Source organism: Glandiceps talaboti, chromosome 8 (assembly GCF_964340395.1).
Source record: "Glandiceps talaboti chromosome 8, keGlaTala1.1, whole genome shotgun sequence".
Lineage (NCBI taxonomy): Eukaryota > Metazoa > Hemichordata > Enteropneusta > Spengelidae > Glandiceps > Glandiceps talaboti.
The window spans coordinates 5378789-5389892 of NC_135556.1; the positions used below are offsets into that span (position 1 = coordinate 5378789).

The 11104-nt window shown below is 35.5% G+C and overlaps 1 long non-coding RNA gene across 1 annotated transcript; it reads left to right on the forward strand.

Moving 5' to 3' along the window:
* Positions 1-1842: 1842 nt before the first annotated feature.
* LOC144438964 (uncharacterized) lies at positions 1843-3967 on the forward strand. The gene is made up of 3 exons (XR_013481091.1): positions 1843-1972; positions 2690-2774; positions 3188-3967. It is a non-coding gene; the product is annotated as an uncharacterized LOC144438964 (long non-coding RNA).
* The last annotated feature ends 7137 nt before the right edge of the window (positions 3968-11104 follow it).

Consider the following 11104-nt stretch of genomic DNA (forward strand, 5'->3'; position numbering starts at 1 on the left):
CGGAAACCTTCAATTCTAGATTTGAATCACCCCAAACTATGTACTTGATAGTAATGCATCACATCACAATAACGACTGAGATATATTTAAGCATGTTGCATGGTAGATGTAAGGTATCAATGCAGTAGGGTAGCCAAACAACTAACTCAATACAGAGCAGAGGGCGCTATTTCAAAGCGGGATCGTATGCTACAACTTCATAAAAACAGAATGTATTCTAGTGGATTATTTAGTCGTCCTGGTTACAGAGAATAATATCGTTTCATAATGCGTTCTTGCATTGAAGGCTGAAATAAACAACTAAACAAGTACTGTTTGGGAAGATGAACTTACTTGGTGGGAAAATTCTGTCAACTTCTCTTTTCAAGTTTTAGTGTTTTATTTTCTAACTCCTAATAAGGCCTAATAAAAAAATATGTGGTTCCGATTACACTCAATTTTAGAATAGGTGGGGTAGGTAGATTTTTTATATTATTTTATTATATTTTTTCTATGTAAGTGTCTAGTTCAGGTTTTCCATTGTTTTGTAAGCGGTCTCTGTTGTTATGTCTTCCTATCAGATCATGTACAGCCATTACAGATTGGAAGAACAGTTTTAAATTTAATTTGACTTTTTAAGTTGATGTCAGATTCTGTATCCACTATTTCTTGTGAGACTTAACAATTTTTGCGATTTTATTATTTTTTTTCTCAAATACGTAAAAAAAAAGTTTAGGATAATGAAAATAAAACGATAATTAAAGTTACGTTTTTCATACACACGTAGTGAAATAATAAATTTAAGATGTTTGGCAACTCATCGGCTTTAATTTTGCCTAAGACCTATGTTTCTCCTGACTGGAACGACCTCATATTTCTTCAAAATAGCGAAATAATAAAATGGACAGAACTGAAAAAATCACAACACCACTGATTGTACAGGTAAGATGGCGACTCCGAGTCCACAAAACGTGTATCTGAGTGTCAATTAAGCTTATAGCTTGTTCTTTAAATTCGGAACCGCTGAACAAATGATTTCACACTTTCTTTTTGACTTTATTTGTCATTTCTAAATCATTCAATCTGTTAAGTTATGATTATTAATTGAAAGTATCACTAACATGTACACAGTCATGCACCTTATTTTTTTTTTATTTCTTTTATTAACCGACCGACCGATCTATCATTTCTAATGAGTTAAGATTAGAAATATAGAATTAAGTACGGCCGACCTAATCAGCAAACCAAAAGTCTGCCTTTTTGAGAAACCAGCGGCCAAATTTAAGATTATGCGTATTTGCGCTGTAGGTGATAGTGGCTTTTCAGTACAGACATAATTCAAAAAGCTCCTAGTAATTAAACCTGTCGATTTCGTAATACCGGCGTCGTCCGCGTGCATTGACGTATTGGTATACAATGTTTTCAAATTCTATGACAGGACAGTGCTATCTGTCTTGTAACACAGATCAGTTTGAGAACCAAAGTTTAAGAACAATACTCCTACGATCGAGAGAGACCACTTGTTCAAGACCCGATCCTATTAAACAGTAAAATGTTACCCAAGCTTCACAAAAGCAGGCGAAATCTATGAAAGAAGTATTTGGCATGGTTGCAAAGGAGCTAATGTGGTGAATTAGGATTTTCAATTTCTATGGAATGGTCAACTTTGCTGACGTTTTGATTGTAATTTATCATCACTTTGCAGACAATTTGTATTACAACAACTGTTATCAATGAGCAGTTCCCGTCATGTCATCGGGATGGACAGTTCACTGCCACACGCTCGACCATTCAGTGAACTGGAATTTTTCAGCGTCACGAAATATCATGAATATTCATGAGCATGGCTCACCGCCATTCTTCCCCAAGTCTTCGGAACTTGTCGGCAGAAGTTTCGCCCTTTGTTTAAAAGATTCGGTAGTTTTCGGATGTAAACATGCCACACGTGCCACTATATACGACGTACGAAGAAAGATGGCAACTGCTGAAAGCGGTAAGTACGAGCTCGTACGAGTTATCATCCCTTTTTGACCTATTGATCTGTCTGGCAGCGAGGTCAGATTTTGCTCAATAGTCCGTGCTAAGTTCATGGGTACATATGTAAGACTAAATGTCTTTTTAGAGGTTTCCCTTTGCATATATCGCTGTAGTCAGTCTGAAAGAGGATTTTCCAAGCTTTACAACGAGGGGTCATAATTTTTTGTCGGACAATGGGGCGCGATGGGGCGCGTTTTTTCGGGAGCAGTGTAAATTCTCGGTGATCAGAGCGAGAGTGTTCACGTATTCAACACTGTGTACTATGTGTGACACGTTGTTTGTCACTGTCAGCCTAGCGCCTGTTGACTTTCTTGGAGTAGATTTGTTTTGGCGAGGGAATAGCTATCTGAGTTCTAAAACGAATTTCTTGAAAACGTAATCACGGTAACGTAAGCCTTATTTACATGCGTAATAGTGGATGAAAGCTTCGTTGTGTTGTGTGGTCATTGTCGATCGATCGTCGGATATATGCGTGAGTAAATGGATTAGATGCGTAGACGTAGACGTACATCGTATGCAAAGCATGTGTATACAATCGTAAATGTAATCATATGTTGACACTTGGTAGGTAATGACAATGTAACTGTTACAGATAAATTATTTGTGTCAATTTTTGCCAGCTGCTTTCAATATTGGTCTATAGAGTACTAATGAATTTTTTTTCGTCCGACAGCATCATCGTCAGTCTTACTAGCACCATCCACAGAGCCAAAGCAAATCGAGCCAAGAGATATCAAAATTGAGACTAGTGTAAGAGGGTATGTGAGACATATTTCCGATATCACGTACTGCAATATCTTATTATTACTTTGTGTCACTTGCTTATGATCTGACATAGTAAACATGCACTTGAAACCAGGCCATAAAACAAAATGTAATCCAAGATGTGATAATTTTAATAGTAGTAACAACAGCAGCAACAACAACAACAACAACAACAACAGATATGGTTGATAGTGCTCTGATAACCATCATACCCAGCACATTATGTTACCAGATTTGCCCGAGTTCCAAAGTTAACAGAATTTTACTTTGAGTAATGTCATTTTGTAATGTGTATCATCTTAGTTATTTCTATAAATTTATTCTAGTTAATTTTATCTGCTGTGTATGCATGGTTATATTTTATTATGATCCATACAAATGTTTTTCTTTTGTTTTGTTTTTATAGCTATCAGGCTCTCTGTGACTGTCCCACAAGTGTATAGATGGATTTACATCCGGAAGTCGACAACCCTCATGATCTAACTGCTATTGATGAATCCAGATTAGAAGTAAACAAGAAACTTGTTGAAACAAAATAGGCGAAAAAAGAAAAACACATTGAATTGTACGAGGAAGTCGATGACCTTCTCACTATTGAGATAGTAGAAATAAACCTTCAATCTAAAATTTAAGTTGCTGTGATCACAACAGTCCCATATGGATACATTTACAAAAGGACAGTCTGTTTTTCAACTCACTTCATAAATCTTCTCCAGGAAAGAACATTATCAAACTCCTGTACATATTTGGTGGTTTGTAACACAAAACTCAATCTCTTCTTTTTGTCTACTTCTAGCTTGGACTATTTACTAGGTTGATCTTGACTATGTCCTTGTAACATATACCAGGATTAGTGCAATCTATTTCATGTAACAATGACAGCCAATGTAGGTACCACAAAGTTTAGTTGTGATATTACCATACCAAACATGTTCCTCAATGATTGGCTTATCTGTTCTATTGAAGTAGTATCTGGTTGATGATTCATTCAAACTTGACTTGTTTTTGAGAAGACTCTTATGGCTCATTTATAAGTTAAACACTTCATGGGGGCCATGAACTGTCAAGCTTTGGATAAACATAAAATGATGTAATGTGAAAGATAACAACAACTCTCTGCAGTTGTATTTTCAATACTTTATTTAACATGGAGAAAATAAATAAAAATGAATATGTAATATATATATGTGGCTAATAAAATATATAAATACATAAAATATATCATCTGCTTCAGTTTACACTTTGTAACATGTATTGAAGTTCACTTGTTTGCAATGGTCCTGGGTCCTGCTATAAATAGTTTTCTTTTCAGCATGTCAGTCAATATCTTCACATTTGACTTTATGTAGAGGAAGACTTTCATCTTGTACAAATGTGCAATTTTTCATCTGTTGACGAGAGAACCAGAAATTTAAATTAGACATTGATTTCAATTTAAATCACTTCTGAGTAATATCACGGGACAATTGTGGAAACTGTTTCCAAACAAAACAAAAATATAGGTGTGCGTGCAAAGTCTTGCATATGAGATAAAATTAAAGTTTTGATGTGATGGAACAAATCAGGTGATTTGTTACTAATTGTCAGTCACGGCCAACAAACAAGAAACCCCTGAACATCAACCAAATAAGTGTGCTGATTAGTATTTCTTCACACTAATACATGTTAAGGAAATATCGTTTCAATGGGTACAAAATACTTATTTTCACCAAATACCATATCACTGTTTTATCAGCATAAATATTAATTCTTAGTATTTCCAAGTCACAATAGTACCCACATTTGAATTTATATTCTCAACAAAAATATTTCGATCAATTTAGAACAAATTACATTAATTACAATCAATTGAAATCTTACCCTTTAACACGTTTTTTGTTTATACAGAATGTTATTCCTTAGTTCACAACCTTACGTGTTTTAGCCAGTTATAAAAGATAATATACACATTTGCCTGTGCTAGTCGTCGCCTCGCTCCGTAGCACTGAATACACCCGTACTGATAGGAAACTGTGAATGCCTATCTGGCACTTGCTCTGATGTTGCGAAATAATCAGTACATCGGTTATAGTATTGCTCCGGTTCGGAGCAATGCGACGACTTTCGTTTTAGATAAAATGTAGCAAAAAAGGCACGAACGAACGACTATCGACAGTGTACTAGTGACAGTGTAGTCTCGAGTCCCAATCAAGTAGCATTGTGTTGAGAGGTGTTCAGTTTGACAATTTATCCTTTAAAAAGTTATATTGACAGCTCTTTTTTATCCAGCATGTAGTCAAAATTTAAAACTGAGAAAGAAGAGTACCATATTTACCCTGATTTTAAAAGCTCAGCCACGCCGAAAACTCCCGTAAGCCACGAACCATAGACGCCGTAGGGTACGATTGACCATTGAAGTGCTCGACCATGTAGACAGGAAGTTAGGCGTGGAGTAATGGATATAAGAACAAACGCGCGTAACCTCTGACCAGTTGACTGAAAAGATGACATCATCGATCCTCTCATTGGCTACTTGTACTGTCCATCCCGATGACATGACGGGAACTGATGAGTAAGCTAAAGTAACTGATATATAGCAAGTTTATACGATGTTTGATTAATGCAAACGTGGCGAAAAGTAGTGCAAACTGTTTGCGGTACTTCATAATACTAAAGCTCTCGTACAAAATAATTTATCGCAATCAGCTACCCTTTTGTGCCTAAAAACAAAAACACGGCAATAAACTCCAAAAATTAATAATTATAGGGTTAAATTCAATTGAATTGAAATTATTTCACCAGGAAATGAAAACAAAATATATATTCTTTGAAAGTAATACAAAACAGAATTCTTGTGAGGGTAATGGAAATAATTCCCAAGGAAGTAATCAAAGTCCATGGATCAAACGTTCATGAAAATTACGGCTAATTTTTGGGGTACGAGATGATGCAACAAAATATATCTCCTGTGAATAGTGATGGAGATTATGTCGTTCGAAAATGTATTAATATACACAGAAATTCTCCCAATACCGTGTTGCAAATGAAACGGATAGAAATAAATAAAAAAAACATACATTAAGAAAAGAAATTATAGAGGCAAGTTAAAGGGTTGGAAAGATGTAGTCATCTCCTCAAAAATAAATGTTTTAGGTATTACTATCCAATTTTGATCCTACATCATTACGTTAACATTGTTCTAAAATATAGTTTGCAGGGTTGATATAACAGTATCAGAGTCGAACAGTCAGAGGCGATTACTCGGGAAGGTATTATGTTGACAGACCAGGGTGACTCTGGGATAGCCTTTGTGCTGACTGGAACTTGACAGACCCACAGTGACGTACGTAATATAGAGCATGCAACAATCCCTGTTATGTAGTGCCAAACCTGAATGGATTTCTGTCGTAACTGGCTGTGTGTATTCGTGGGAGCAATTCCCAGCACAAACCGAATTATACAAAAAACCCACATGGTTTAAATGCTGTCCGACATAAAAGAGATCCAAGTCCCAGAATGGTCAGGACTTGATCCCACCGCTGTCACCACATTGATAGTTTCAAAGGCACTGGTTGTTTCCCACAACTGTCACCACAGTGAATTTATGTGAATGCACTTAGTCAATAAACACGTTTGTGTCAAACTTGAAGGTCAGAAGTCCCAAAGACTAAATAAACATACTCGCGACACTGTCAAGACCTAACCCAGTATCCCCACTCCACTCCACCACACTGACACAGCAGTGGGTTGATAATATGTTCTCATATTATAGTACAGCGGTGGCAGTGGTGGGATGCCAAAATCACGAAATAACATTAGACAATACGAGTCAAAGTAAACGTGATCTTCTCCTTATTCCATTTTCTAAAAAAAATTTAAAAAGTGAGCCCCCCCCCCCCCCTTTTCCCCCAACCTTCCCATTATAACTACTGAAGGCACTTTAAGAGAAACGAACTAACATTTTCTTGTTTTCCACTAGCTGGGGATCTGTAAATGTCAGTATTTGTGTCCTAGTTTTTGACGGTTTTGTTTTTCGTTTTGGATTGTTTGATATTCTCTTTATTATAATGAGTCTTTCATAGTTTAGTATTGTTTTCGACATGTATATGTAGAAATCGAAATATGTATCTGTATTTTATCATTTATCTGACATATCTATACAGACATTTGGGGATCATTACTGTGATGAAGTGGGGTTGACCCAAGTCAAGGCAATAGTGCGCCCATCATCCGTCTGGTTTTTTTTTGTAGATTCTAGCAAGAGAATTATATTAACTAATGAAGAATCTATTGTGATCGTAGGTGTGGGGAACAAACAATGCCTTTAAAAAATGTCAGCATGGTAGCATTGTTCTTACTGTTAATTCTGAGACTTGTCTGACAGCACTAGCATTTTAACACATTTTTTTGAAATATTTCAACGCGGGAGGAGCATGTTTTAGAGAAAGGAAATTGAGGGAAGGAAACTATTTAGAAAACGCAATGGGGGGGGGGGGACAGGCTGGGCTTGATTTCGCCTGGTCTCCCCCAGTAATTACGATAGGCTCTCTAAACTAAATGCTATCATCAGAAAACACCACTAATGTTAACCATACATTCTCGCCAGACGACTGTCCTACTGAGTTGTCGCACGAAACAGAAGGGCACCTCTAGTGCTGAAGAGCGAGAATTTAGAGAACGGAAAATTATGTGAACGTCGCTAGTGGGCGGTATTCTGATGGTTATGAACTTTGTGAATACCGCCGGTTCAACAAAACGAAAAATAAAAACACTTATGTTGTCTTAAAGGGAAACGATGCATGGCTTTAAGACCACAATAGTTATTGGTGCTGGGCTAAAAGGGCTACATGCACGAGTCACAATAGTCCAAACAAGTTGAGTTTAAATGCAAAATACTGCTATAATATGCCACATCATGTGCGATAGCATTGGAATAATATATTGTCATAGTAAATTGAAATAATGAAATAAATAATATTTAATACTGGATAGTTCTTTAAGACTAAGTATATAAACACTTGTCTCCCAAGAAGTCCAGTGAGGGCCATCTCCATTAATGGATTTATACTAGTGTATTGATTCAGTACAAACAACCATTGGAAACACATATACTTTAAAACCAGATGCTTTTAATACTATGCTTTTTAAACCTTGATTAAAATGACCAAATGAACATTATAGACAACACAGTATAATTAAGATAAATTCCCAAAGACCATAAATAATAATTGGACGTAACAGCGCCCTCTTTGTTACATTATATCGTTTCATAGAATAATAACAGTAGGGCTTCGATTCCCAAACGATTTCAACCACGATGATGACCAGCCAAGTAGGTGCCTTTCCATAAAACACTAGGTTTTCTATATATATTCATTATTCTTTGTGTAACTTGAAAATGATAAATAATTCAAATCAGCTTGAGACACCACTATCACTAGACAGTTAGACAAACTCTTTCATTCAAGAAGTTCACATATTAAGGAATTCAAAACCAAAATAGGGTTGTAGGATCATACACAGATATAAAATAGTGTTTTATTGAATTACAAAGAGAAAATGAATACGGTCACAACAGTTCGCCCTCTGCAGAAATGATGGTGTGAAGCCCACCCAGGGAATAGATGTGTAAAGGTTATCATCTATTGTAACCTAGGCATCAAAGATATTGTACTCTACAATGCAATGGTATTCTATAAAAAAAAAGCATCTATAGATGCAGCACAATTTGGTTTTATTATTCTCTATAATGGTAAAGTTGTAAACAAAAGTTTCAAGAATGCTTACTGTTCACATCTACCAGCTAAACTGTGTATAGTTTTAAATTGCCTTGATGTTGTGTGAAATAGAAACATTTGCGTAACCTATATGGCATATAAAACTGGAGCACAGCCCACGTTTCTACATATCTCAACCTAACCAACAATTGACAGCCTTGTCAATCACGGGGATGTCTCGCTGTATAAAGTTCATAATCGAACACAATGTTACCTCTGTAACGCCATCCACCTCCAAGGAACCCTAACTAGCAACGTCTCAATCCTTAGTTGGAAATGTTTATGCCTTAGATTTATAATGTAAATTAATGTCATATCATTAGACTAATAAAAGACAGGTTGGGACGTAATTATGTGAGGAGATGAATGTTAGAAGTCAGCATATCATTCTAATCAATCTGATAAAATTGTGATGAAAAAAACAGTTCTCTTGACATGTGACATACAACAAATATTGGCAGACGATTTAAGGAGGAGAGAAATGCGAAACATATAATACATTATGCATAATGACACAAAAGTGACACTTTATTAACTTTAAGTTGATGAAGAATTGAACTAATTCAAGCCACAACATGTTTTCCCTGAGCATGCTTACCTTAAATGGTAAGATAACACAATTTCTAAGTAATAAACAAAGATCTTTGGCGCCTAAACACGGGTATAAATTAGAAACATAATCTAAATGTACACACTCAAAAGTTAAAGAGGTGATCATTATGTGATGAGATATGTTATTGGTACCAATAAGTCATGATAAATAGTCAAAAGACAAGACAGGACAATGAATACTTGTTGTTAATTATAATCTTTACATCGTTTTTAACACAATTTCAAGTCAAGACTTGTCTTTTCAAGACAAATTGTCAACGGCCAAACATCAATTAACTTTGTATGACTTTAGTGTAATGATAAAAAAGCAACATAAATCAAAGTAACTTCAATCAACAAACGAAATGCAAATAAAAAACAAGAAACAGAGGGATTAGGACGTGTGCAACACAGAAATCGTTGTTATTTCGGAAGGATACATAATTGAGACCGAAGATGACGAAATGTTGCCCGTGCATTCATATAAACAAATTACCTCATCAGTTGACAAAAGATTTCAAATAGGACGTTTCTCTTATGAAGAGTTGACTAATATATCCATTTTCAGCTACCTAGAGGATTCAATTACTTCTGCTTTAATAAGCAGTCGGTTATGTGTAGTATTCTAGACATTGTGAAATCTGGTATCGATGTAAAGTTTAGGTACCTTGATTATGGATAGGTTTTTTGTTTGCATTCAGTTGTGTTATCTTACAAAAGGATAGAGAGTGTTTTATTGTGTGATAAAAAGTGTGATTAAGAGGCATTTAGTTCGTTAAACAATTTGTACCAAGAACGAATCGAGCCAAAAACGATAATGTCAATCTGACCTTTATACAGCCATTATTTGTAGTACAGAAAGAACATTAACATTTGACTACAGATGCAAAATGTCTTGATAATACGATCTCTAGTCATATTTAGTTGTCTTCCTTTATACGCTATATTCGTTCAGAACAAGTCTTCGTAGAAGACACACCCCTTCAAATAATTTACTTCTATGTGACTGAATGGCCACATGATTTAAAAGAAATTGGTGGCAACAAATAAATACTATAAGGTGTCTGATAATGCAATAATTGAACCTGACGATCAGAGTCAAGACCAAAGGTCAATGTCTCAAAAGAAAGTTTGACACTTGAATGTAGTCTCTATGTATTAACGTTTTTGAGTTATGTGGTAAATCATAATTGTTCACTACAAATATGAATGCCATTGAGTAAAAAGTCATATGAGCACGAAAAATAATGAATGTTTATCTTGTTCTGCATTTTAGTATATATATACATGATCTAAGAGACATTAGCCACACGTAATTGCTACGAAGTGTCTGTAATTGTGATAGTCAAACCTGTAGGTCAAGTAATGATCAATGGTGACTCATGTAAGAAAGCTTTAGCCGACCGACCGATCTATAATTTCTAATCAGTTAAGATTATAAATATAGAATTTAAGTAAGGCGACCCAATCAGCAAACCAAAAGTCTGCCTTTTTGAGAAACCAGCGGCCAAATTTAAGATTGCATATTTGCGCTGTAGGTGATAGTGGCTTTTCAGTACAGACATATTTCAAAAAGCTCCTAAAACCTGTCGATTTCGTAATACGTCGTTCAACGCCAATTCGTGCATTGACGTATTGTTATACAGTGTGTTTCAAATTCTATGACAGGACAGTGCTATCTGTCTTGTAACACAGATCAGTTTGAGAACCAAAGTTTAAGAACAATACTCCTACGATCGAGAGAGACCATTTGTTCAAGACCCGATCCTATTAAACAGTAAAATTACAAAAACAAAAGCAGGCGAAATCTATATGAAAGAAGAATTTGGCATGGTTGCAAAGGAGCTAATGTGGTGAATTAGGATTTTCAATTTCTATGGAATGGTCAACTTTGCGGACGCTTTGATTGTAAGAATTTATCATCCTTACAGACAATTTTTATTACAGCAACTGTTAAAATGATTTATCACAATCAG